Raw genomic sequence first — 26,271 nt, 5'->3', positions numbered from 1 at the left:
CTACCCCAAAAGAGAAGAGGAGGCCTGGCTGAATGTGCTAGGAAGGAGCTGGGCACAGAACTGTACTAACAAGGAAAGCCATCCTATTTTTAACCACCCTACTTCTCTGACACCAGAGGGACGAGGCACTTTTGTTCTTGAGATTTCCACAATTTTGAAACTCAAACTGGCAGGTTTCTTGGTCCTTTCCTCTGCAGACATTTAGCTTTCTGGTATACTAAATCAAAAAACACTTTACAAACCTTCCCATTTTCCAAAATGTTGATGCCATCTCTCCTATCTCTAGGTTATCACATTTGTTTTTTCCTTAAGAAGTTTAGGTACTTTACTCATTTTAATAGGGTTTCAGGAAATAACACATGTTCAATCACCTTGTTTTGACAATAGTCAGGTTTCAAGTTTTATTTCAAATACGAAAGATTTGGAAGTGTCTGTGAAGCAATCAAGAATTCACTTAGACTGAGGTTGACTATACAAGAGAAAAAAGAAATATATATACTTTCTGGAAAGACAGATGAATCCAAACAGAGAAGTAGTTAAGCCTCTTCTAGAAACATAACTATTATATGAAAATTAACAACTGTAGTCATATTTTAGAAGTCATAGTTCTGCATCTAGAGAACCTGAAGAACACATTTTCTATTAGGAAATATCTCATAAAATTCTGAAGTCAATACAAAAGAATAGTGAAAGGATAGTAATCAATTTTCTATTGCTTAATCATAATTGGGGGGGGGGGCATGTTTCACAGTTGGCCCAAGCATTTGAAATACAAAAGTATACTGTTAAGTGTTTACACAGTAACCTGCCTGTACTTGTCAGAGCAATTGCCACAGCACATTCCTTATAATTGTTTGTTCTATTTCTTTCTGTAATGTGTGTGTTGTAGGAGAACAACCCTATACCATGTAGTATGACATCCTACAAGCCTGACACACCGTAGATATTTAATGAGTATTTGTTATAACTAAGGCTGAATTCAGTAATTCTAATACTATGTAAAATGTGGTAGCCTAGAAGGTAACTAAATAAATATATCTAAACAAAACTGTGGATACAAGACTCAGTGATTAAAATTTTTGTGTTTTGGGGGCCTCCCCGGTGGCGCACGGATTAAGTCTCAGAGCCATCAAGCTATCACAAGTCACTGTAGCATGAGTTCAATGCCCTGTCACATGGCACTGCAGACCTCTCCTGTCTCACTTGCTGCTCCCCTCAGCAGTGTATTTCAGTAGATCTGCCTGTTCTGCTCCCCACTCTGTCTCTGGTAAATCCTCTCACCCCCTGCACCTCTGGCCTATACCAAAGTTCTTGTATGCATAAATAAACCTTTAAAAAAATTATTTTTTGCATTTTGACGAACTGGAGATATAACATTTACTGATTTCAAACTCTATTACTAAATACAACACTGCTGTATGGTATATTCCACAGTTCTAAGAAAGCAGATCCTAAGAGTTCTCATAACAGGAAAAATATTTTTTTTTGTATTACATGAGATGATAGGTGGTAACTAAACTTTAATGTAGTAATTCCACAATAAACGTAAGTCAAATCATTATGTTTTGTACCTTAAACTTAGCTGTGTCAATTATTTCTCAATAAAACTGGAAGAAAATTCTTAAGAGGCGGGAAAGCTATATTTACAAATATACAATAGTTAAAAAGTATGGTATGGCACTGCTGAAATGAAACAGAATGCAATAGGCAGAAATAAAGCCATACATATATGGTTGACTAATTTATAACAAAGGAGCCAAGAATACACAGAGGGAAAGGACAGTCTCTTCAATAAATGGTGTTGGGAAAACTGAACAGTCACATGCAAAAGACTGAAACTAGACCACTCTCTCACACTATAAAAGATCAACTCAAAATGGCTTGAAGATTTGAATGTAAGACTCAAAAGCCATAAAACTCCAAGAAAAGAGGGAGTGAGCTTTTTGACAGGGATCTTGGCAAAAGACCAAATGAGAGCTTTCCAGAAAAATCAAATTATCCCAGAGAAAAGAACTTTAGACATTTGAGAAAGCCTAAAGAAACAACAATCCAGCTACCTGACATCCCTACAGTCAAGCCCCCCGCCCCAATTTTCAATTCACTTTCCAGTGTCTCATTTAAATTGAACAGCCAGCCATCAACTGATATTTGAGTGCAGCTTTTCAATAAAAAATTCATTTTTATTTAATGCTGCATTGTATATATTTACTAATGCAGTTACACAAGAAAAAGCAGACTAGAAATTAGAAAAAAGAGGTATAATTATCTCTAATTACAGATGATGTAGAAGATATTATGCAATAGAAAGCTAAAAAGAATTTTAAAAATATAATCAAAATAAGAAAGTTTAGTAAAAATAGGATAGAAAATTAACAAGCGGAAATCAAAGTTTTCCTATATGTGAACAGAAAGAATACAAGAACACAACACATTTACAGTAACAACAAAGAAAATGACATACCTGATCATAAACTTAACAAAAAATATGCAAACCAATATGGTAAAAATTATAAAATGATCCTGAAAAGCATATATATTAGTTAAAAAAAAAATCAAATTCTTGGGTAGACTCACTATAAAGATTCAATATCGAAAAATCAACATAAAAAATATTCTTCCACGTTAATTTGTAAGTTAAATTACAAGAAAAGTACAAACATTCTAGCAAACAAGCCAGTCTCAGCTTTGAAAACCTGGTCTTCTATATAACTTGTACATAACTCTTTTCCTATACAGCATTTGCATACACGGAAAAGCTAATATTTTCCATGTGGCATCACCTTTTGAAACATGCCTGCCAATCAGTACTGGCTGAATATTGTATGAGGCCTCTATAGAGTGGAGTACAAGCAATTATAAAAGAGTGACGGCCTCCCTGGTGGCGCAAGGGATTAAGCACCACACTATGAAGCAATCCGCAGCCTCTACAGCATGAGTTCGATCCCCGGCTGGCCAGGGAGAAACCCACACGGCGAGGGGAGGCAGACCTCTCCTGTCTCACCCGCTGCTCCCCTCAGCAGTGTATCTCAGTCAACCTGCCTGTTTTGTTCCCCAGTCTGTCTCCGGTGGATCCTCTCATTGCCCCCCACATCTCTGGCCTGTGCCCCACCTCTTGTATGCATAAATAAATCTTTAAAAAAATAAAAAATAATAATAGAGTGAGGAGTAACATACATCTGAAGGACATGAAGTTATACCCCCAAATTATACACAATGTTGTAAACCACTATTACCTCAGAAATAATGCAATAAAAAGTGTACCTTAAAAAAAAATTATTTCAAAAAAAATTATTTCAGTATCAATTCCAAGCTCAACACACTTCTCTTCATCTACATTTTATACCATGGACAAATTTTTTTTTTTTTAAACAAGAACAAGCATGAATAAATAACTCATCCTAAAAGGATAAAGTCACTCTTTCTCTTTAGAACCCATTTAATGTTAACTCTACTCTCTTGCCTTAGTTTCAATCCCAGTTCTTTCTTTTCCATTTTTAAAAATTATTTAGGAAATACCATTGTTTTACACCCTCGTTAATATCTTGACAGTATAGGATTACTTCCTAAAGGGAAACAGAAATAAAGCCACAGTGAGCTACACCTCACACATACATGATGGTTATACACACCCACCCACCCCCACCCCACCATCAAAAAAAAAGGGAAGATGAGTGCTGACAAAGAAATCTATATCCTTATACATCATATTCCTAGTGGGGATGTAAAAGGGTGCAGGCTATTTTCAAAAATAGTTTGGGAGTTCCTCAAAAAGATAAACAGAGTTGCCATATGTCTCAGCAATCCTGCTACTAGGCATATGCCCAAAAGAACTGGGAGTTGTTCACAGGGTACAAATTAGTATTCTTAGAGGTGGTTAACGGGAATGTAAAATAGTGCTGCTCCTTTGCAAACACTTTTGCAGTTCCTCAAAAAAAAAAATAAACACAAGAGTTGCCATATAACCCAGCAATCCTGCACTAGGCACATATGTCTGAGAGAACTGGGTACATGTTGATCAAAGGATACAAACCTCGCAATTAGAAGTTGAGTAAGTTCTGGGGAAACTAATGCACAATATTCTGATTACAGTTAACAATACTGTACTATATTCTTGAAAGCTGTTAGGAGACTAGATGATAAATGTTCTCATGGCAAAATAAAAAAGATAAGTGTGTGACATGGAGGTGTTAGCTAACTATAGTAGTAATCTAAATCATGTCAATATGTATGTATAGCAAGTCAACACATTGTATACTTTAAACTTATACAATGTTATTTGTCAATTATAGCTCAATTAAAAAAACAACACAAACACATATTCAAGAAAAAGTTGTGCCTGTATATTCACAGCAGCAATATTTATGCTATCCAAACAGTGAGAAAATATATATATATATATATATCAACTGATGAATGAGTAAACAAAATATGTTGAAGTGAGGAATTAGGAGAGGATTATCTAATCCTTCTATCAAAAAAATTTCAACTCACAAGTAACTTTAAAAGCGCGATCACTGTGTCTATCCCTTTCACTTCCTTGAGCCATCTGGGACACAGGTAAAGACAACTCTCCTGAAACCATTTCCCTACCCTCCGGGAAATAGCTCATGTCTGTCATTGTGGTTATTCACTTTTAAGAACAACTATTATAGAAAATTTCAAACAAATACAAAAGCAGAATTATAGAAACCTTTTGTGCATTAGTTATTTAAGAGTCTGTCAGATTTTTACATCTAAATTATTTTTCTTAAATTCCCAAGATGAATATAACAAATGTTCATTATTGTATATAGTAATTTGTTCTTTAAAAAGAAAATAACAAAGCATAAATTATGAGTTTAAAAACTTGACTCCTTCCCTCTACCACCAAAAAATGTCAAAAAAATGATCAATTATATAACACGAACTCTCAAATCAAAAAAAAGCTCTGTGCCTAGATAACCTAAAATGGTAAGTAATATAAAAGTATTTTTTGTGTTTTAAATATGGTTCTCAAATTATTTTGTGTTTTTACTAAACAAGTTCTCTGAATCATGTCCCACTTATTTATAAAAAGTCAGAGCAAGCCATCAGAAATTCTCTCCTCCACAAATATGCTACTTATCAAATGAATAGAATCTATACGTCTGCTTCCAAGTTTAAGGTTTCACGTTATCTGAGTGTTAGGGGCTAATTTGCTTTAACTTAAACAAGGGCATTTAAGTTAAAATATGCATCATCTTTGTGATTAGCATATTAATTTTAGGAAAGTAATCATATGAAAAGGAAAACTTTCCATCAGTAAGTTAAACAACACATGTAAGTAAAAGAAAAATACAGTAATGCCTAATATACACCCTTATTTAAAAAAAAGTCTAAATCTTACAAATAAATGGTTTAAGTATTAAAAATTTCTTAAAACAATGTGACTGGAATTCTAACATATTAGAAATACCGATCCCTGCTTAAAAGGAGTATGGAGGGCCTCCCCGGTGGTGCAGCGGTTAAGCGCTGGGCTGCGAAGCTGCCCGCAGCCTCTGCAGCGCCGGTTAGATCCCCAGCTGCCAGCAAGGGTCCCGCCGGCGAGGGTCCCACATGGCGCGCAGACCTCTCCTGTTGTACCTGTTGCTACCCTCAGCAGTGTGTTTCATCACTCTGCCTGTTCTGCTCCCAGCCTGGCTCTGGTGAATTCTCACCCTCCTGAGCTGACTGTACCCAGTGCTTGTATAAGTAAATAAAATAAATCTTTAAAAAAAAAAAAAAAAAAGGAGTATGCAGCAGGTACACATCTTTTTCATAACCTAGGGTTCATCCTTGTACATAACAGCACAACCCCTCACTGGGTTTCACCGGAAACCCCTGCACCTAGACCAGGATTCTCTACCTAAGGTTATCAATCAGGGCAACTCTGTGCCCTCCCCATCTTTACCCACTAGATGCAAACAGCATCCACCAAGGCAAGGTGATCAAAGTCTCTGGTCCCCTGGGGGGTAAACGCTCTGCTGCAAACCAAAGTCACGCTTTTTGCATTCAGATGCTTCATTTCTGTGATTTCCTATTCCTCCCTCAACAGCAGAGTTAGCGCTCTTTAGTGAGCACGTTTCTTAAAGGAGTCCCTGTTTCTTAAAAACTCTATTGACTGTCCCTAAAATTATCAGACCACCACCCTAATGAGAGTCTCCCATCCTCTTTGGCCATGGTAGAAGACTGTGGAAACCCTATGAATAAAGCGTTTGAGTTTTTAGATCTATCGTTATAACGGTTATTAATTAGCCGTTTTAGATTGTCGGTCTTGTTTTAAGTTTTGCTAAAACCAAACATGCAAAATTTGTATCCCTGTTTTAATTTTCTCTTCTTAGGACTGCTATCGAGGCCAAACATCTTTACAAGTAATTGTTTTTTACTTTTTTTTTTTTTAATAGAGGCATGTTTTTTTTTATTTGTTTGTTTGTTTGTTTTTGTTTATACATGCACTGGGTACAGTCAAAAGCGCAGGAGGGTAAGAGAATTCACCAGAGCCAGAGCGGGGAGCAGAGCAGGCAGAAGGACCGAGGTACACTGCTGAGGGGAGCAGCGGGTGGCAGGAGAGGTCTGCGCGCCATGTGGGACCCTCCTCCGGTGGCCAGGGGGGGGGGGGCAACCGGGGATCGAACCAGCGCCGCAGAGGCCGCGGGCAGCTTCGCAACCCAGCGCTCAACCGCTGCACCACGGGGGAGGCCCTGTTTTTTACTTTTGTAGCTCTTCTACTTGTTTGTTTCTACATCTTGTTTTATTGTTTGCTGTTTTCTTAAAGATCATTCAAAATTCTTTATGCACCTTAAGAATAGTACATTTGGGGCAGTCATTTATGCTGCCAGTATCACCCCAGTTTCCTTCTTTGTTTATAACAGGATTATTTTCCATTTTAGCATTTATGCAATCATATCTGTCACTCTAAAAATTCTTGCTCTTTCTCAACTCAAATTTAAAAACACATGCCAAAACAATGTACATTTGTGCCCATTATATCTCAATTTCTCTGGAAATCACCAAATTTATATATTATATGACATGCTCTCTCTCAAAAAAAAAAAAAAAAAAAAAAAAAAAAAAACCCTGATCCCTTTTTCAAAGTCAAATTTACCAAGGACCTAGTATATGCTAAGTCTTACTTAGATTAGAAAAAGAATTAACTCTATAAGGGAAAAATATTCAGGAGATATTTTCTTATATTTCATTCATAGCCATGAAATTTAGGTACACTATTTTTATAAAACAAGAATTAAACCATACAAAAAATAAAAATCATCATAAACATAACAGAAAAACTTTAGCTATAAATTGTCTAATAGTTCACAGATTTCATATTTGATAAGTTACTTGCTTACTGAAATTCTTTGTACCCTCAAAATCAGTACTTGTGACCTTCTCGCAGTCATTTACAGACATGGCCAATGATGCTAAAATTGATTGGCATGTTCCCTACCAGCTGAGGTCTGTTCTCAGACTGTAAAATGCTCTCTTACAATCTATTTGATAGAATATGTTGTGTATTTTTGTGCTTTTTGCTGGTGTTATCTGTTTTAAGTGGCCCCTAAGTACTATCCCAAGTGCTATGTCTAGTTGGGCTCAACGAGACTGTGGTATCAGTTGAGCTCTGTTCAGGCTGAATTACAACGCTGCTAGCAACTCAACCATATGAACACCCAGAACAAAGAAGAGGAGAGGTGCCCATCTACATGAGGCCTCTCCAGAAAATGCTAAAGTAACATCTCATTTTGTCATAAAGCTACATAGAAGATGCGGAAGAAGCTAAACTCCTGAACCCATGAAATGACAACCAATACAAAAAATTGAATACTATCATGGGCTAAAAGCCAAAGAAATTTACAGTCATATTATCCAGTGTCCAGAAAATGTTAAACCCTTCTCAACTAGTGCTGGCTGGTAGGCATGTTTCAAAAGGTGATGCAACATGGAAAATGTTAGCTTTTCCATGTAGGCAAATTCTATACAGGAAGAGTTATGTAGAAGTGTATAAAGACCACGTTTTCAAAGATGATACTGTCTTGTTTTGCTAGGATGTTAGTAAACAAATCTATATAATGCAAGCGGCATTTGGTTTACAAAAAAGTGACTAAAGGCTCACAGAAAACCAACTCTCTTCTTACTAATTCGATATTTGTATGACTTTCTAGAACATAACCATGACAAATAGCAATGCACTGTAATTATAAAAACGTAATCTTTATTAAATGTTTTAAATAGACAATTTAAAAACATTATAAAATAAGCATTCTGAGACTGATCAAGCCCTTAATGAAAACACTAGAGAGGTTTCTCAAAATATTTAAAATAAATCTATCATATGACCCAGCAATGCACTCCTAGGATCTATCTGAAGAATTCAAAAAACACTAATTCAAGAAGATATGTTAACTCCTGGGCCTCCCTGGTGATGCAGGTGGTTAAGTGTAGTGCTGTGAAGCTGTCCACAGCCTCTGCAATGCCCGTTTGATCTCCGCCAGCTGGGGAGCAACCCACATGGCATGACAGACCTCTCTATCTGGCCCGCTGCTCCCCTCAGCAGTATATTTCGTCAGTCTGCCTATTCTGTTTCCTGCTCTGTCTCTGGTGAATCCTCTCACCCTCCCACACATCTGGCCTGTACCCTGGTTCTTGTATATCTTTTTTTAAAAAAAAAAAAAAAAGAAAAGAAAATGTTAACTCCTATGTTCACTGCAGCACTATTTACAATAGTTAAGTTATATGAAGTGCCCAAGGACAGATGACTGGATTAGGAAGATATGATACATATACACAATGAAATACTACTCAGCTGTAAAGATAAACTTTTACCATTTGAGACAATATAGGTGAAACTGGAGATGATGCTAAGTGGAATAAGTCTAAAGGAGAATGACAAATACCAGATGGTTTCTGTAAGTGGAATACTGAGAAACAACAATGGGTCAGACAGAACCAAACCCTAGAAGTCTGACTGGAAAACTGAGGCTACCAAAGTGGGAATGAGACAGGGCGATGAAGAAAACTAAAGTTTTTATAATTATTTCTGATTAGATATAGCCAACTTTGGATAAATAGCTGTCTGGTATAACAGGGATTATGGTGATCATAAAATTTCTTCATACCACATTTTTCCTAACAATTCAGTTAAAATGACACAATTATTGCCTTCCAGGAACTTAAAAATCTATAATATATGTTATATAATATTTGTATAAAAATATTTTAATTCACTGTTCATTTCTTATTACAGTTAGCATACTAGTGCACACTAAGATAACCAGGATGCTTAATTTCTTGTTATTTTTAAGAGAAATTTATCATAATTTGTACACTGTATAAATGGTTAACTTCAAGTCTGAAGAAAATCCCAAGCAGCAATGCTGTACTTCAAAACCAGTGAAATATGTATTAACTCCAGTACATATCAGCACCACACTGAAGATACTCAAGCTCAGAGACACACCAGAACTAATGCAACATTATCCAATGAAAACAATTTACACTAAAAGTATCACACCTTGCTTAACAAATGCTTGAATGAATTTAAAATAGACAACTCAAAATGATGATTAAGACTTTCATGCACACTGATAATCACAGCATATTACAGATAAAGATCTAGGATATATTTAATCCATACTTCTTTTTTCCTGATACATTTACCTTTTAAATTATTATCTCTTTCATTCAGGAAATTAGACCACATAAAAAGTTTGCCATTGAACTTTTCCATTATTTAGAATTGATTGCATGAAACTTGACTATAATTTTAAAAACCCTCAATAATTTAGCAGTCTAAACAAGGGATATCTTACTGTAATGAAGTGGCAAGTCTCATTTCATGATACATATTTTACTATAATGAGTAACAAAAGAACTAAGTAATTACAGGACACTTTCTACATCAAAGACAGCAAATACATACAAGGAATGAAACAAAATGAAGCACAGGATTCTGGGCAAGCTCTCCTTCCCCCATGACAGGCTAATGATAGGCTCTAAGCAGGACTGGGAAATACCCATTTCTGTCTTATTTCCCGTATCATTTTTCTGAGCTGATATCATATACATCCAAAAATTTATCTTAGAAAATGTATAAAACAGTAAATATTCAAGAAGGATCTGAAGTCTTATTTCACAGTGAAGTATGTCAAAACAGTGAACACAGAACAGCAAATCTGTCTCTTTCCACAGCTAACTTGCCAAATTAATTATTATTTTTAATACACTGTTTCTAAAGTACATGATTTTTAATTTGGTTATGTTTTCCATAATCTTGGGAAGGATGTCAATAAAATTTGGGCCCATTTCACATTTATATATAATTGATTTGTAATCGCTGTCTTGAGCACTGTGGTAAGAAGGAATGGGATCAAGGAGTAAGTGGGCATGTTATGTGAAAAGAGGGGAGAAGAGAGTCCCCAGAAAACTAAAAAATGTATGCTATTAATTGTGGTTGATGAAGGCATACTGTTTTCTAAAACAATTCCATTTCATCAGCATTAAAGATGGCCACAGCCTGAGAGAAGATAACCCTCTAAAACTTGCCAGAACAGCACTGAGTCTATCTCTAAAGTCTGCAGGCTAACTGTAGTGCATGTTGGCAAACAACGTCTTCCACTTCTAACTGTATTTCTCAACCTTCTCCAAGGTCTCTGAAAATGGGACAGATAGGGTAATTGGTGATCATTTATAATCTGAGGTAAAGGGTTCCGCAAAGAGGAAAAGTGAAAGTAATTCACTTTATTAGACTCAGCTTCAGTCTTTCTTCTGTCACAACAGAATTGCAACCTTCCTCCTACATGACAAATCTACTTAAAGCATAATATCTGAAGACATGCAATTCATTTCCAAATATACCAAAATTATACCCAGAATTTAATACATATTAGAAATAGTAAGCTAACAATACTTTACTATTTTGTTCTTTCAAAAGTAAACTTTTCAAATGTTTATATTTTAAACATAGTTAACAATAAAAAGCAATCTGAGCACATGTAACACTAGTTAGAGCCATAATTGAGGGTGAAGGGCATTTGGTTGTACAGTTCTATACCATCAATTCTCTTGATTATCCTAAGTTAGAATACTCAGGTCATTTTAATCGATCACTGAACATTTATATCAACAACAATTTTGGTTATTTTACTTACAGATACCATAGGGATTAATGCCACAGAAGAGGCTGTACTCCCTTACCTTCCTGGGTATCAAAATAAAGCTGTTGCTGATGTTGGTAGACTAGACAAAAGAAAGTCTTTTGAGCTTCTGACAATATCACCTGAAGTCCATGAGCCAGTCTGAGTCAAAGTTCTCTGCAAGTTCCACCTGATACCATCTTAACTAATACAGTAATTATTACTATGTTGTGGTGACTACAACACCTGAGCAGTATGAAACGCTGAAGGAAGCCAGGCAAAACAAGAATAGGAAGGAGTCCAGGAGAAGAGGGGAGAATACAGAGGCACCTCATTTACATCTAGGTAGCCAAAAAAAAAAAAAGGGGGGTGGGGGTGGCTGGCAAAGAGAGAAGTAGAGTCAAAGGTTGTAAAGAAAACCAGGGATGTGTGGCTTTACAGAAACTAAAAGTTCCAGGAGAAACACATCAACTGAGCCTTACAAGCTGCTGAAAGGCCAAGCAAAATGACAACTAGGCTGGCAGCTTGGAGGTCATGGTTACCCCTCTAAAGTAACTTCATCCCTCCTGAAGAGGCAGAAGCTAGACTGGAAGAAGCAGAGAAACAAAGAAAAAACAATTCTTTTGAGGAGAGTTCCAAAAAGGAGATTACAAAGGGAAAAGAGAAAACCAGAGTGATGGTTATGAAGTTCAGAAATGATGTTTGTTGTTTGTCTTGTATATTTTGTAATGGTTCTACTGACACCCATCAGGGCCAAGTGTTCCTTCCAGCACTTAGCAGGAGCACTAGGCTGCTGCTCAAATTACAGGAAAGCCCAGAGTCACTAAAATGTGAAATCACTAATCACAGACATAAATGTAGGACTACCAGGAAAACACCAGCCAACCCTACTTTTGGTATCTCCCTTCTGTGACCAAGAGCAGAACAAATTCTTGTTTGTTTTATATTTGGAAGTAACCGTTAGAACATGTAAATACAAGTGAAAGAACGCCCATACAGAAAAGAATGAAAACAAGTGAGGTCTCAGAAGGGCGTGAATGAGGTACAGGACACAGGTGAAAAGATAACAGAAGACAAAGAGTGCAGGAGGCAGTTAGCACAGGTTTGCTTGCTGATCTGAGGTAAAGTAAGCTACACCTCCCATGTGATGTGAAAAAGAGGCCAAGTCTTCTCCAAGCGTTGAGAAGCTGAGGGCAGTGACAAAAGTGAAGCCAGTTTAGTAAGTCATTATGGAAACGGAAGATGAGCTGATAAAAAGAAATGAAGTATGACTGAGATCCCAGATGACCATGTATGTTTCCAAAACCTACATTTGTTGACACCAATGAGCTGTGCAGTTTCCCTCTACCAGTTTGTAGGCAAGGAGATTGTGAGGGTAAATTCATCCAGAATCTGGGTTTGCCTACATCACAGAGGAACTGAAAAAGGGGCAAAAATCTTTCATCTAACCATGCACTTCAGTGGCCTACTTTATGCACAGCACTGTACTAGATATTATAAAGCAATTTTAAAATTCAGTATTCTCAGATCAAGGAACTAGGAAGATAATTGTAGGGGTAAAGTCTAAATAATAAAAGTCAATAGAGTAACAACTAGTTGAGGCAAATTTTAAATGCTAAAGTTAAGAAGGGGGCAGATGACTGTGGGCTAAGCAGTAAGATGGAGAAGATGAAAAGCTAGAGATCTCAAATGCCAAAAAATTTTAAATTTTAAATTGACTTCAGCACTAGGGTTGGAATGTGAAGGCAAAGGAGGATATTTGAGCAAAAGTTATAAAATAAAATTTAAAAATTACCACCTCTGCATTTAAAATAAACACATTTAAAGAATAAACAGAATGACTAGCTGAGGTAAAAGTTTTACTTAGGGGAATAGTAGGAGATAAGACTGGAAAGTCAGAAGAGAAACACAATTCCAAAATATCCTGAATGACACAATTATAATCCCAGGCGGAAGGAAAATGAATGAGGAAAGGTTTACAATTACCTCAATTTATTCCTGGTAGCAAATTAACAGGCCAAGGAACAGAGAAAGAGAATTGAATGAAGCCGAAAAGAGAACTGCACAATGACCAAAAACAGAGATGGACACAATCAGCTTTCAGTTTAGCTTTTCATCTAGTGGAAATCAAAGTTTTCAGTCAATTACTTTCAATGAATCAGACTTCAGATCTTTTATTCTTCCTATTCTTTACAATATTTAGGATCATTTTACGAAATGGTACCTCTATTTAAGAATAAATACCGACTCATAATAGTGTACCCACCTAACATTATTCACACTATTCTTCAAGGTTCCGTTACAAATATTTAAAATGCATTTTGAACAACTGCAATTAAGAATATTCTTGAATTATCTCATAATCTAAAACTGAGGGAATTATATAAATATAAGAAAACTGACTTGACAAACTTTAAAAACAGAAAACTTTAACACCTAAAGTAGAAAGAAAGAAAAAAAAACAGTAGGAAGACTGATACCTGCGGGAAATCAACCATGGTCGTGGCTGTGCACACAACTGGAAGAACACTGATCCGATCTTTTTGGACCACCAACAGTCAGTGCCTCCTCCTATAAAACCCACCTACATGCACTCTGGCTCTGAGAAGAATGAAATGTGTGGAAATGATCAATCCTCCACAGGTCCCTGGAGCCACTGTGTAACCTCAGTTCAGGTGAATAACAGCAAGAAAGAACAGAATGCAGATACCAAAGAGCAGTGGTCAGAGGGACGGTCGATCTCATAGCTCAGGAGTTCCTCCCTCCTATTCTCCTGGTACTCAACTCAGACACTGAGTCTGCACCTGCAATGGACATATACCTGAGGCACAACCTGTATGTAGAAAGGATGCCCCTAACCTGGAGGGCTATCAAAGACTGCCTGAAAACCAGGCAAAGACCAGGGCTAGCCAGATTGCTAAAGAGAGCCCCCAAAAACCTTGTCAGTGGATCTTGCTCTTGCCTGCAGATGTACCCTAAGATGTTTGCCATAACTGCTGAGTTATGCCAAAGTTCCTCTGATACCCATCAAGGTGCAAAGCCCCCTCCAGCACCCAGCAGAAGCACTAGGTTGCTGCTCAAATTACAGGAAAGCCCAAAGTCACTAACACGGGAAGTCATTTATCACAGACATATTGTAGGACATCAGGAAACACCAACCAACCCTACCTTTGATATCTACATTGCCTGGCCAAGAGCAGAATGACAAAACAGCAACCTCCCCCAACTTTTTTTTAGGATTTATTTTTATACAAGAACCGGGGTACAGGGCCTCCCTGGTGGCGCAAGGGGTTAAAATGCCACCTATGAAGCTATCCTGCAGCCACTGCAGCATGAGTTCAATCCCCGCCCAGGGAGCTACCCACATGGCGCATCAGACCTCTCCAGTCTCGCCCACTGCTCCCCTCAGCAGTGTATTTCAGTCCATCTGCCTGTTCTGCTCCCTGCTCTGTCTCTGATGAATTCTCTCACCCTCCCATGCCTCTGGCCTGTACCCCAGTTCTTGTATAAATAAATCTTTAAAAAAAAGAAAACCAGCCCACATGGCGAGGCAGGCCTCTCCTGTCTTGCCCGCTGCTCCCCTCAGCAGTCTATTTCAGTCAATCTGCCTGTTCTGTTTCCCACTCTGTCTCTGGTGGCTCCTCTCACCACCACCCCGCCCCCGGCCCCCAGCATCTCTGGCCTGTGCCCCAGCTCTTGTATGCATAAAGAAAGAAATCTTCAAAAAAAAAATAAATAAATAAAAAATAAAAGAACATATCAGAGCCAAATAACACTACAACTAAGGCTTACAATAGTATACTTTTTAATTAGCATTTGTTTAAAATATGCAAATGAAAAGAACGTCTAACTTTAAAATGAATTAATCATTACTTCGCTTTTAATTCACTTGAAAATAACAAACTAAAGCTTGTTTCAATATTCTTAAAATGTAACTTTTAAATTATTCAAATAGATGATTCTTACCTGAAACAATCAACATGAATATTAATTACAAATGAGACTAAAGAATATGTGTGAGAATACATATGTGGATAATAAAATAAGTATTTTTAAATAAAAGGTATCAGGTATTTTGACGTTACAAAACATTAAATTCATTATTTTTAACATCAGAAAAATGTTAAATTATACATACAGTTGTATATTACCTTAAACTTCATCTCCTCTGTAATTTAAAAAGGCATCTCTAATGGTAAATAAAATGTACCAAAAATCTGTTAAATATGATAGCAATAGAAATCCCAAATAAATTAATCTTTTTTCCTCCCACAAGAGCCAGGCAATTAAAGTAGGTATATTTTATATTAATTTTAGAAAGGCTTCATATCAAAACTCAATTGAAAATTAAGGACTTGGTTTCCCAAAGAGCAATTCTCTGGCACATTCTGAGACAGAAAAAAGCATTTAAACAGAGAAATCAAATATCTACAGAAAAAGTAAGAAGTTCTTAGTAGCTTTTAAGGTCAGTTTCCCCAAGCAAAGTCTTCCCCATGTTGACCCTTCATGAGAAGAATTTCTGAAGTCTTTCTACAGATGTTAAACCTGAGAAAGCTACATTTTATATGCCACTATTGCCCCAGTGATGACCATCAGGATGGCCCTGCATCTGCAAATGATAAAGCTCAATCTACTTTCTTTTCACCATATGCTTCTTACATGATTTTATTTTAAAGAATTGTAAATAAATACCTACTGAATTCTGAACCCCTACTAATTACAACAATGTTCAAGAAAATGTCTATTTCAATCCAAAGTATACTTATCCAACAGAGGGAATATTAAAAGATTCCTCAAGACAGAGACTTCCCCTTTTAATAAAGCAAGAATACTTTCATTTGGGAAGGTAATTCTGAATACTTTAAACCATCTCTCTCTCTCTCTCTCTCTCTCTCTCTCTCTCTCTCACACACACACACACACACACACACACACACACACACACACCCCAGAGAGAGAGAGAGAAAGAGAGAAAGAAAGAGGGGGAGAGAGAGATTATAGGTCACATGCAAGTTTATCATAGTGGGAGCTGTATTATATATGGAACATTCTGATTACCAAGATGTTTCTAACTTTCTTCCTACATTTGTGAGAAGAGTGAGTTTAGTTTTACACACTTTTATTGTTCTATACTTTCACAGGCACATAAATGTACATTTGGAAGACAAATGTGTATCAGTACAAAGATCGAAGAAGTTGGTGGGCTTTAGGAATAAGAATAACCAAAGAGAGAATAGGTTTGGTAGTCATACATCTGAACTCAAATATCCATTCAATCATGTATCTTGCATGACTGGGGCACTGGTTACTTTACCCATTTGAGTCTGTTCTCTTAATGTAAGTTATGTAATGCTTATAATTGTACCATAATATTGTAATTTATCATACAGGCTTATTGAAATGATTCTTCCCTTGTTATGCTGTTGTGAGGAGTAAATGGAGTATGTAAACTGCCTAGTAGAAGAGGCGTTTCTTTTAAAAACAATGGAGCTGCCACAGCAACGTTTATGGTGAAAACCAGTCTTCTAATAGTGTGCTCCTGACAAAATACACCTTTAAGGTTATATATTGTGTACAAAAAGTCAAAATGTGTTTGACAGGTTGTCTTGCGATAAACCACAGTATCTTCCTGATTTAAAAAAAAAAAAAAACATAATTGTTAAAAAAAAATAGCGTTTCTAATCCCAACTATGAAAGGTACTAAGTGACAAATTTTCAACAGAAGTCCACTTAAAAATATTTGTACATATCTTTCTTGTTTACATGATAAATGTTTGAACTAGGTAGAAAGGGAGATTCTTAAGTCATGTTTTAAATTTACTTAGTACACAAGCAAATCAAATTAAGAAAATAATTTTAAAATTTAAGTAGGTGTACCTCTCTTAAATGCTTAGAAAATATCAGAATGTAAAAAAATTACTAATGATAACAAAGTTGGTTTTTATAGTAAAATCACAATGTTACAAATTACAAAAATCAGCAATCAATGTGAAGAGCTCAATGTAATCTTAACTGGAATACAATGTACCTTAACGCACATATATGCTCCACAGCTCCCTACCCAGTTTTCTCCTGTTACTTTTTTTTGCTTTGCTACCTAGCAGGTACTAACTAGTACATAAGGCAATTTCACTAAATAACAATGCTTAATGAATGAACACAAAATATTAAAACATACTGTACCTGTTGGAAGACTAGGCCATGTGATATCTTTATGTAATCTTATGAAACAAATTAAGTTTGGAATAACTTGAACTATGAAAGCATTTATTTAAAACAAAACTCATTTACCTACTGCACTTAAATATTACTCAGTTTACAAAAATAGCATTTCATATGCAAGTTTTCAGAAACACATTTTCCAGCTAATATGTAAGTGTACATAAAGTGATCTGCTAAATATATTCCTCTCATCTCTAAAGAACAGATAAAAGGGTCGATAGGACCTCTCAGAATGCTGATCAGATATTCCATTATCTTTGTCATTTCTTTAATTTCACAAACAACTAGGCAAAAGTTTAGCCACTTACTGTACAGAAAATATACCCCAAGAATAAGATGAAAGATTAAGTAAATGTATATTTACTAGTTCCACATAAATTATTTGCTTAGAGTTAAATATCTAAGTCAAATAATATGCAAAATTTCCCTACAAAACATGTAATGACTATACAAATATTCCTAAAATCCCAAACAGTTCTTAAGACTATTTCTTTATATTTATAATTTTAATATTAAATCACACAGCATTTTCACAATGAAAACAAACCAAATAACTGAAGAAAGTTTTTAGTGGAAAAATCACTAGTGGAGGTAGGCAGTGTTTCCTCCACCCCCCCCACACACACACACACAAAGACTGCTCCTTATAGCACTATGTATGTTTAAAATATCACAGCTAAGACCTCTCCTGTCATGCCCACTGCTCCCCTTAGCAGTGTATTTCGTCAGTCTACCTGTTCTGTTCCCTGCTCTGTCTCTGGTGAATCCTTTCACCCTCCCACAAATCTGGCCTGTACCCCAGTTCTTGTATAAATAAATAAATCTTAAAAAAAAAATCTGATTTAAAAATACTATGCTGAAAAAAAAAAAAAATACTATGCTACCGCTGTTTAGATTTGGATTTTTATCTCCCTCCTATTATTTTCATTTGTATCATTTTACCTCTTATTAAGGACTCTCAACTTTTATGTTAGATGGATCACATTCTCTCACAAAGTCCCTAGGTCCATTTCTGTGTGTGTGTGTATGTGTGTGCGTGTTGCAATGGAGTGTGCTACAAGGCAATAGACCTTCTATAAGTAAAGACTGGTATGCTTTTAAGATGATCTGGTGTAGGATTTTTAAAAGTGTGATAGTGTATATAAGTAACTTCACACAGTGGCTGAGAGATAACAACTATACGGTAGGTTACATATTATTATTATACTACTCATTTATGTTATAACTTTATAGATACTAAAACAGGTCAAAGTCAGGACCAAAGGAGGAGAGGCCCCTGGAAGATGTGGAATCCTCCAGAACATGAATAATTTTCATAGAACCACTGCACCAAGCATTTAAGTTTGCTTTAAGCTTTGAAAATTTGACAAAGCCACTTCAAGGAAGTAACTAAAAGTTGTTATGCAAGAAATATGAGTAGAAATTAAGCTCGAATTGATTATTTTGTTCTTGTCAAAATTCTTACTAAAATGTTGAAGGATTACTTTCAAAAACTTAAATGAAGAGGTCAAAACAGTTTATTCAGAAAGCCTGTCTGCCTCAACCAAATAGAAAGCATATAACTGGAAGCAGTTCCAGGGTTACAGATGTGGGAAGAAGAAAATATTAATTTAAAGCCAACATGAAATAACTCATACAGGATACTTTAGTTACCTATACTAAATTTAAGATGCAGGTAGCATCAGAGGCTATGGAGGGGGAAGCTGCTGTTTAACAGGTAAAGTTTTAATTTTACAAGCTAAAGAGGACTATGAGGATGGATGGTGGTGATGGTTACACACTATAAACTCACTTAAAATGGTTAAGATGGTAACGGGTTTATTTTATCAACCATACAAAACGCAGAAAGATCCTTAAAGCTGCTTCAAGTAAATGAGCTTTGCAGGCTATAGGATATAACAAACAAATAAATGCTAATTTTCTAACCTTCTAAAGTGAAAAACAGATTGAAAAGTATAACCATCAAACAAATTAGTAAGGTAAGGCAAGACCTATGTGACCATGCATACTGTAATTACAGATCTTACTCCTTTTCACACTAATTATCCTGAATTGAATTTGACTCAACTGGATTACTACTAACAGGGGTTTGTAAGTCAACAAAAGTAAGGAATAAGATAGGTATAATTACTATCATCCTTGTTTGTCAAATGGAGAAACTGAGACCAGGTATAACAAGTTTAAGTAATTATCCCAGCCACTGTGCTAGTATACGCTAGTATACGAGGTGAAAATCAGATCCAAGCTGTCTGGCCTCAAAGTCTGGTATGTACTTCTATAATGTAACAACAACAAAACAACAACAAAAATTAACTACCCTGTTTTAAAAAATTCAGTACGAAGTCAAAGTTAAAGATTTCAAACAGTGGAAAGTTTTTAACTATCATAAGAATAAGGCTGACTGTCCTAAATACATCCACTTTGCTTAAATGTAATGTTCGCCAGGTAAAAAATGGTAAAGGTTAGTAAAGAAAATCTGACATTGAGGTTTTAGCTCTTTAGCAATGTTAGGACCAAGGTTGATACTTCTATTACAAATGTTAAACTTCTTAATTGGCTTCAATTAGTTTCAATTAAGATGTGCCAAAGGGTATGAATGTCTCTATTATACATTATCTGAACAACCCTTAAAAGGAAAAAGGGGGTAGAGTTACAAAAGAGTGAGAGTTCAAATAAACACATGTGAATTCACTGAAACAAGGAAAGTAACAACATAATGATACCCTAGGCATATTTAGATGAACTATGAAGCTAAGTTTTTAATATTCTGATTTTTTTTTTTTTTTGTAAAACTGGAAGCACTTTTGTTTAAACAAAACATGTTGGACAGGTAATGCAAAAATCAATTGCTCAATTTACAGAATTTAAAAGGAAGATTCAGTTTCATATGAACAGTATCTACCGGGAAGAAAGTACCATGTAAAACACAGAAATAATGTTAATCACGAGTTAAGAGAAATATTTTATTGATTCTGACATAATCACACTCCCTACCTTTTCTGAACTTTGATTCTCTAGCCTGGTCATCTTATAAAGAAGAGTTGGCCAAAATAATGACTGTAACCAGTACCAGTTAGCGAAAGACAAGAAAATAACACACCTGTACAAAATTTATATTTTATCTCCTGCTTTCACAAATCAGAATTCAGAAAAGTCAGAGGTGACCTTGCTTACCAGAAAGTACTCAAACTTTTAAAATACAACGAAGACTATCTCCCTAATAACTTTCAACCATTAATTAGAATCAATAACCCAAAAGTCTGGAAAGGTTAAGCATTCCATAATTACTATGCTACAACTATTACATTTCTCAGTTTAAAAGGAAACAAGTATACGTTTTACTCTCTGCCTTCTAACAAACAGATGAACTATTTTTCAGGCATGCTCTTGCCTCCAAGGGACACTTGGATGCTGAACACTTGGATGCAACACACCCAAGCACCTCTAACCTAAACCTCAAGGAGCTTGATAAGCCCTGAAAATCCAAGTGAAGCAGGCCCCTCCAACCTTCATGCACCCGCCGCTGCACAGGCTACTTGGGCACCTGCTTTGAGATCACAGACACAAATGATCCCACGATATACACACTGTGTATATGCAGACTGGGCACCACGAACAATCAGGCACCATAGACAACTGGGTATCAGACACAAACCAGGTATCATGCCCAAATCATAAATAACACCAGGCAGCAAGCACACAACGGACACCATGGACACACTGAGCACCAGGCATCCACCGTCCACAACACCCGGTCCCATGCATACACCGTCTATAACAACGGGTACCATGCCCGCACCGAAAACGTCTCCACAGCTGGCCCCCCAAAAAGGTGTGAGGGTATATAGCCCGCGTGGAAGTGCGGGTGCCCGGCCGCACCACGAGCCCCGCGTCCCAAGCCGGCCTGCTGGGCCGCGTCCCCGCACCTCCTCTCCCGACGCCCGGCGGGAGGCGCGGGCTGCAGGCCGGCCTGGGGCCCGCGGAGGACCTGTTGAGGAGGCGGCGGCCTCGCGCCCCGTTCCCAGTCCCAAGAGACGCGGCCCGGCGGCCTGAGTCTTTGGGGATCGGCCGGCCAACCGCGACACAAACTCCCCCAGCCCTCCGCGCCCACAGGGCCGCGTTCCAGCCTACCCGACGCCTGGCCGAGCGGGGCGGGCAGGCCCGGCGGGCCGAGCTCACGCGACTCCCCGGCTTCCCGGCCCGAGCAGGCCCCGGGCGGTGCTGCGCCTCCGCGGCTCCCCTCCCAGCCCGCCGCAGGCCCGGCCCTCCGCACACAAAGCTCCTCGGGCGCTCCGGCCCGGGCGCGAGAGGGCGAGCGGCGGTCACACCCGCGCCGGCGGCCCGAGGGGCTGCAGCCCGGCCCGCTCAACAAAGCCGCGGCGCCCCACCCGCGCCCACCGCCGTGGCCGAGCTTCTCCCCACCATTATGCGCCGGTCCTCGCTGCCACCGCCGCGCCCTCCCCCTCCGCGCCGGCCCCGCCGCCTGCGCCGCCTCCTTCCCGCCGCCGCCGCCGCCTCCTCCCCGGCCTGGGCCGGCGGGACGCGGGGGGGCCGGCGCGTCTCCACTGGCCCGCTCTCCCCGCCTCCGGCTCCGCGGGCCCGGCCTCCTCCCGCTGCCCGTCACCACGGCCTCCTCCCCGGCTCCCCGCTCCCCGTCACCGGTCGGCTCCCCGATGGTGCCGGCCTGGCCTCCTCCCCGCCACCCCGCCACCCCGCCACCCCGGGTCGGGCTTCCCCGCCGCCCGGCCGCCCCCAGGTTCCGCGGCCTCAGCCTCCTCCCCGGCGCGGGCCGCTCCCCGGCCGCCCCGTCCCCGCGGCCCGTTCTCCGGCTCCCCGCCGCCGCCTCGGCCTCTGGGGCGCCATGTTTACAACCCTCCACACATAAACACGCCGGCGCGCCCGGGCGAGGGGAGCCTCGGGGCGGCCGCGGGCTGCAGGGCCCGGGCACGGAGGCCCCGCCGCCGCCGCACTTACGGTGTCTCCTCGCCGAGCGGCGGGCCGGGGCGGGCCGGGCGGGAAGTTAGGCGCCGCCGCCGGGAAAGTTTGCGTCCTGGAGGCCGCGGCGCCGCTCACATGGCGGTGTGTGCGCTGGGCGGCCGCTCGCCGGGCCCGGCCTCCTCCGCCGCCGCCCGCCAGCCCGCCCCGACTGTCGCGTGGCTGCGGGCCGCGCGTGGGCTCGGGCTCGGGCTCGGCTCCCGCGGCTCCCGCCGCTCCGCGCTCCCCTCCCGGCAGCGGCCCCGTGACGCCCACACCCACCTTCCCTCGGTCCGTGCTCCGCGCCTCTATCCAAATTTGTTTCACATCTTCCTACATAGCCACACATGCACTTCATGTCAGGATACACGTGAAAGCTATGTACGTGCCTGCACGCGGGAGCCGGGCGCCGCGCACACAAAGGTCCCGGCCCGCACCATGGTCGGCTCGGACCCCAAGGTGGACCGCACCCGCGCCGCCGCGCGCAGTGGGTGCACCTCCGGGTGCGAAGGCGCTGAGAGCTCGCGCCTTGAAATTCACAACACTGGTAACATCTTTTTCGTCCTAGCATCAAAGAAAATTGCAGGGGTAAATGCTGGATTCTTCATCCTATGGAAGCCAGTGGACTTCAAAAAGAACAGGGCTGACCATGAGCAATTGGGCCAGGCACTACACAATTGTTTAAGAAGATACCCTCTTTTAGATGCAACCAACGATCCCAGTGTGGTTGCAGAAAGTCTCAGAGACAAGCATGCTTTTATAGATGCCACATCTTTTCTCTAATGGCCTTTCTCCACTAGGAGTTTGGGAGGAAGACCTATCAACCAAAATGTCTTACTCTGATTCTCATTGGCCGTAAGCGTTTGAAAATCTTTCGGAAGAGACTAACCCAGAAATTTCGGGATTCGAATCCAATTCATCTTTTTGTCCCTCCCCCACGTCTCCCCACCTGCCATAGCGGGTCTCTAAGATTAGATGCCAACTCAGATTTGGGTCTTCTACCATGTACACCAGTCGGACATCTTGTAGCCATTCTACAACTCTGGTTGAGACATCCCAGATAGTTTTTGGTTATCTCAGAAGACATCACAAAACATTTTTAACTCATTTTAATTTTAAGAATAAAATCGAGCAGGGGGATTGAAGTCTATGGGGAAAATTCAAGCTTGTCTGGTTTGAATACTGGACCAAGCATTCCAATGATAGTTTTAAGTAAATTACTTTCCCTCCCCCCCCAAAAAAAAGTTATCTATAAGATGACTGCATGGTTCTATAAATTTCATAAAGGCCACTCATGTAAAATATAATGTATGTATAAAAGGAAGCTTATCTTTTAGGGGAAAAGTGACTGCAAACTCCATTTTTTTTTTTTTAAAGATTTATTTATGCATACAAGAACTGGGATACAGGCCAGAGGGGTAGGGGGTGAGAGAGTTCACCAGAGGCAGAGTGGGGAACAGAACAGGCACAGTGACCGAAATACACTGCTGAGGGGAGCAGGAGAGGGTGAGTCAGGAGAGGTCTGCTGAGCCATGTGGGTAGCTCCCTGGCGGGGGATTGAACTTGTGCTACACAGGTTGCGGACAGCTTCATAGGTAGCTTCTTAACCCCTTTCGCCACCAGGGAGGCCCAGACTCCACATTTTTTTACCAATGAAATTTTTTATGTATCATTTCCAATTTTGTATCAGATAATTCTCTAACTAATATTAGCTAGCTTATCTCTGAATTCCTTACTGGTTTTGCCTAGAGCTTAACCCTTGGCCCTATTTCCTCTTGAGAACAGTTTCAGTCACCTCATTTTCCCCTCTGTTGCATGAATATGGGGGAAGGAGGTCTGGAACCAATGTTAGGGTGGAGAAGACTCTAAAACAATGATTCCCATACTCTTCATTATACCATGAATTTACCTATCTGATTGCAAAAAGACAGCAAGGAGCTGAAGTGCAGAGCAGAAAGAAGGAAAAAGGAAGAGTAACAGGTTATTAGGAATGGTTTACATCAACTTGGACATGTTTCAAAGACAACACCACCCAAAAGCCCCACATACACAACTCTCCTAATTCCTCATTCCAACACTGTCTATAATTAACTAATATTTGACTATTTCAGCATTTCACTTTTTCCAGATTCTGCTTTAAGAAATAATAGGTAAATTTAAAAGGCATGGACTATTCCAAAATTGGTGTGGAAGATGTCTCTTTAAAAATAAATCAGACTATATACTTACTTTACACTACACACTAAAATACAAATGACTTAAATAATATAATTGTAAAATCTAACAATAACTTTTCAAAGTATAGATGAAAATATAGGCGAACATTTGTAAAACTGAGGGAGAAGAATATCCTGGGCCCTAAAACAGTGGGAAAATCACAAAAGGGTGGCAAATATTCAATATTAATTGAATATTGACAAATATGTGGCAAGTACATTTGTCAAATATTAACAACTATTCAATTCACTAGTAACAAAATGACAAGACATGGCTCTGTTTTTCTTCAGATAGCAGAATTCGTCTTCAATGATAATGCTATTGAAGGTTAATGAAATGGTCCCTCAAACATGGTCATAATATCAACACTATTGATAGGAAATTGAATTCGTGTGAACGTTCTTATATACCTAGAGCCTTAAAAGTATTTATGTCTTTGACCCCAGAAGTTCACATTTAGAAATCCATTCTAAAGATAGCTCCTCTGAAAATATATGGACAAGTTTTTCACGTCACTTCCCCACTTGAAATCCTTCAATGATTTTCTGCTACATCTGTCTTTGGCTTACAAAGTCCAGCATTGTTTGACCCCTAACTATTTCTCAACTTTAACTTCGTTACATATGCCAGACCAACCTTAGTGATTTTTGTCCAGTATCAGGATGGCACAGAGTTTGTCCCCTCTCCCCTCATTCAGAGCATCCTTCCCCCATTTCCAGGAATAATCCTATTCATTCTTCAGATATCTTTTCAGTTGTCACTTTTTCCAAAAGGGCTACTCTAAGCTCCTGGTATGAATTGGTCCTCTCCATATTTTTATTCAGGGCAAAAGGTAATATTTATAATTATATTGATTTATTTACCCTAGTATTTATCTGACAAAAAGCTTTGTTCTCTAAAAGCATACCCAGGCACCCAATAAATAGGGTTAAATGGAAGAACGCCACAGATGAAAGTGGTGATCTCTCACTTGAAAGAAAAGTTCTGTTAATATATTAGTGATTTACTTGTAAATAATGTAATTGTGCTGGCTCCATCCTCAAGCATTATACACCTTTTTAATATATATCAATTAAAACTACATATTAATTAGATCATGTTATGCTTAAATTAATGTTGTGGAATAGTAGGATCTTATAAACAGTCTCCTAGTCTCTGGGAGAAGCCATGTATTGTTCTCTCTGCCTGTGGATGCATGTATGTGTATAAAACAAAAGAGGTATACAGACCTAGGGTGATCTAGAGTGATATTTTTGAAGCACATTAATATGCTTTTCTCCTTTACATGTGCATGCTTGAGGTCCCTACTTAGCCCAAGGCATCCATATAACTTGGAGAATATTAGGAAAGTCAGAGCAAGAATGTATTCAGGGGCCTCCCCGGTGGCACAGCGGTTGAGCGCTGGGTTGCAAGGCTGCCCGCAGCCTCTGCAGCGCCGGTTCGATCCCCGGCTGCTCCCCGGCCACCAGAGGAGGGTCCCACATGGTAGGCAGACCTCTCCTGCCGCCCGCGGCTCCCCTCAGCAGTGTACCTCGGTCCTTCTGCCTGCTCTGCTCCCCGCTCTGGCTCTGGTGAATTCTCTCACCCTCCTGCGCTTCTGATTGTACCCAGTGCTTGTATAAATAAATAAAAAAAATATTTTTTAAAAAAAAAGAATGTATTCAGAAGGAAAGTTAACATTTAGTTGCTGACACCCCAAACAGGAATTTTAATCTGCAGTTACACAATAAAC

The 26,271-nt window shown here is 39.3% G+C and overlaps 1 protein-coding gene across 6 annotated transcripts in view; it reads right to left on the bottom strand.

The window, feature by feature from the left end:
* ZMYND11 (zinc finger MYND-type containing 11) overlaps window positions 1-22,793 on the bottom strand; it is a 113,117-nt gene extending 90,324 nt beyond the window's left edge. For 3 of the 6 annotated variants that reach the window (XM_054695046.1, XM_054695048.1, XM_037510518.2), the window contains exon 1: window positions 22,323-22,380. The gene's annotated coding sequence lies outside the window, so the exon portion shown is untranslated. Of the gene's footprint in view, window positions 1-21,479; window positions 21,499-21,770; window positions 21,807-22,322; window positions 22,381-22,604 lie in introns of those variants that run through there. The other 3 variants (XM_037510519.2, XM_037510517.2, XM_037510520.2) reach the window with 3 other exon arrangements.
* Between the last annotated feature and the right edge of the window lie 3,478 nt (window positions 22,794-26,271).

This window comes from Talpa occidentalis, unplaced genomic scaffold, assembly GCF_014898055.3.
Source record: "Talpa occidentalis isolate TD23 unplaced genomic scaffold, MPIMG_talOcc4v2.1 talOcc4.14, whole genome shotgun sequence".
Lineage (NCBI taxonomy): Eukaryota > Metazoa > Chordata > Mammalia > Eulipotyphla > Talpidae > Talpa > Talpa occidentalis.
The sequence above is the reverse complement of the archived record's forward strand: the minus strand, read 5'-3'. Positions and strand labels throughout refer to the sequence as shown.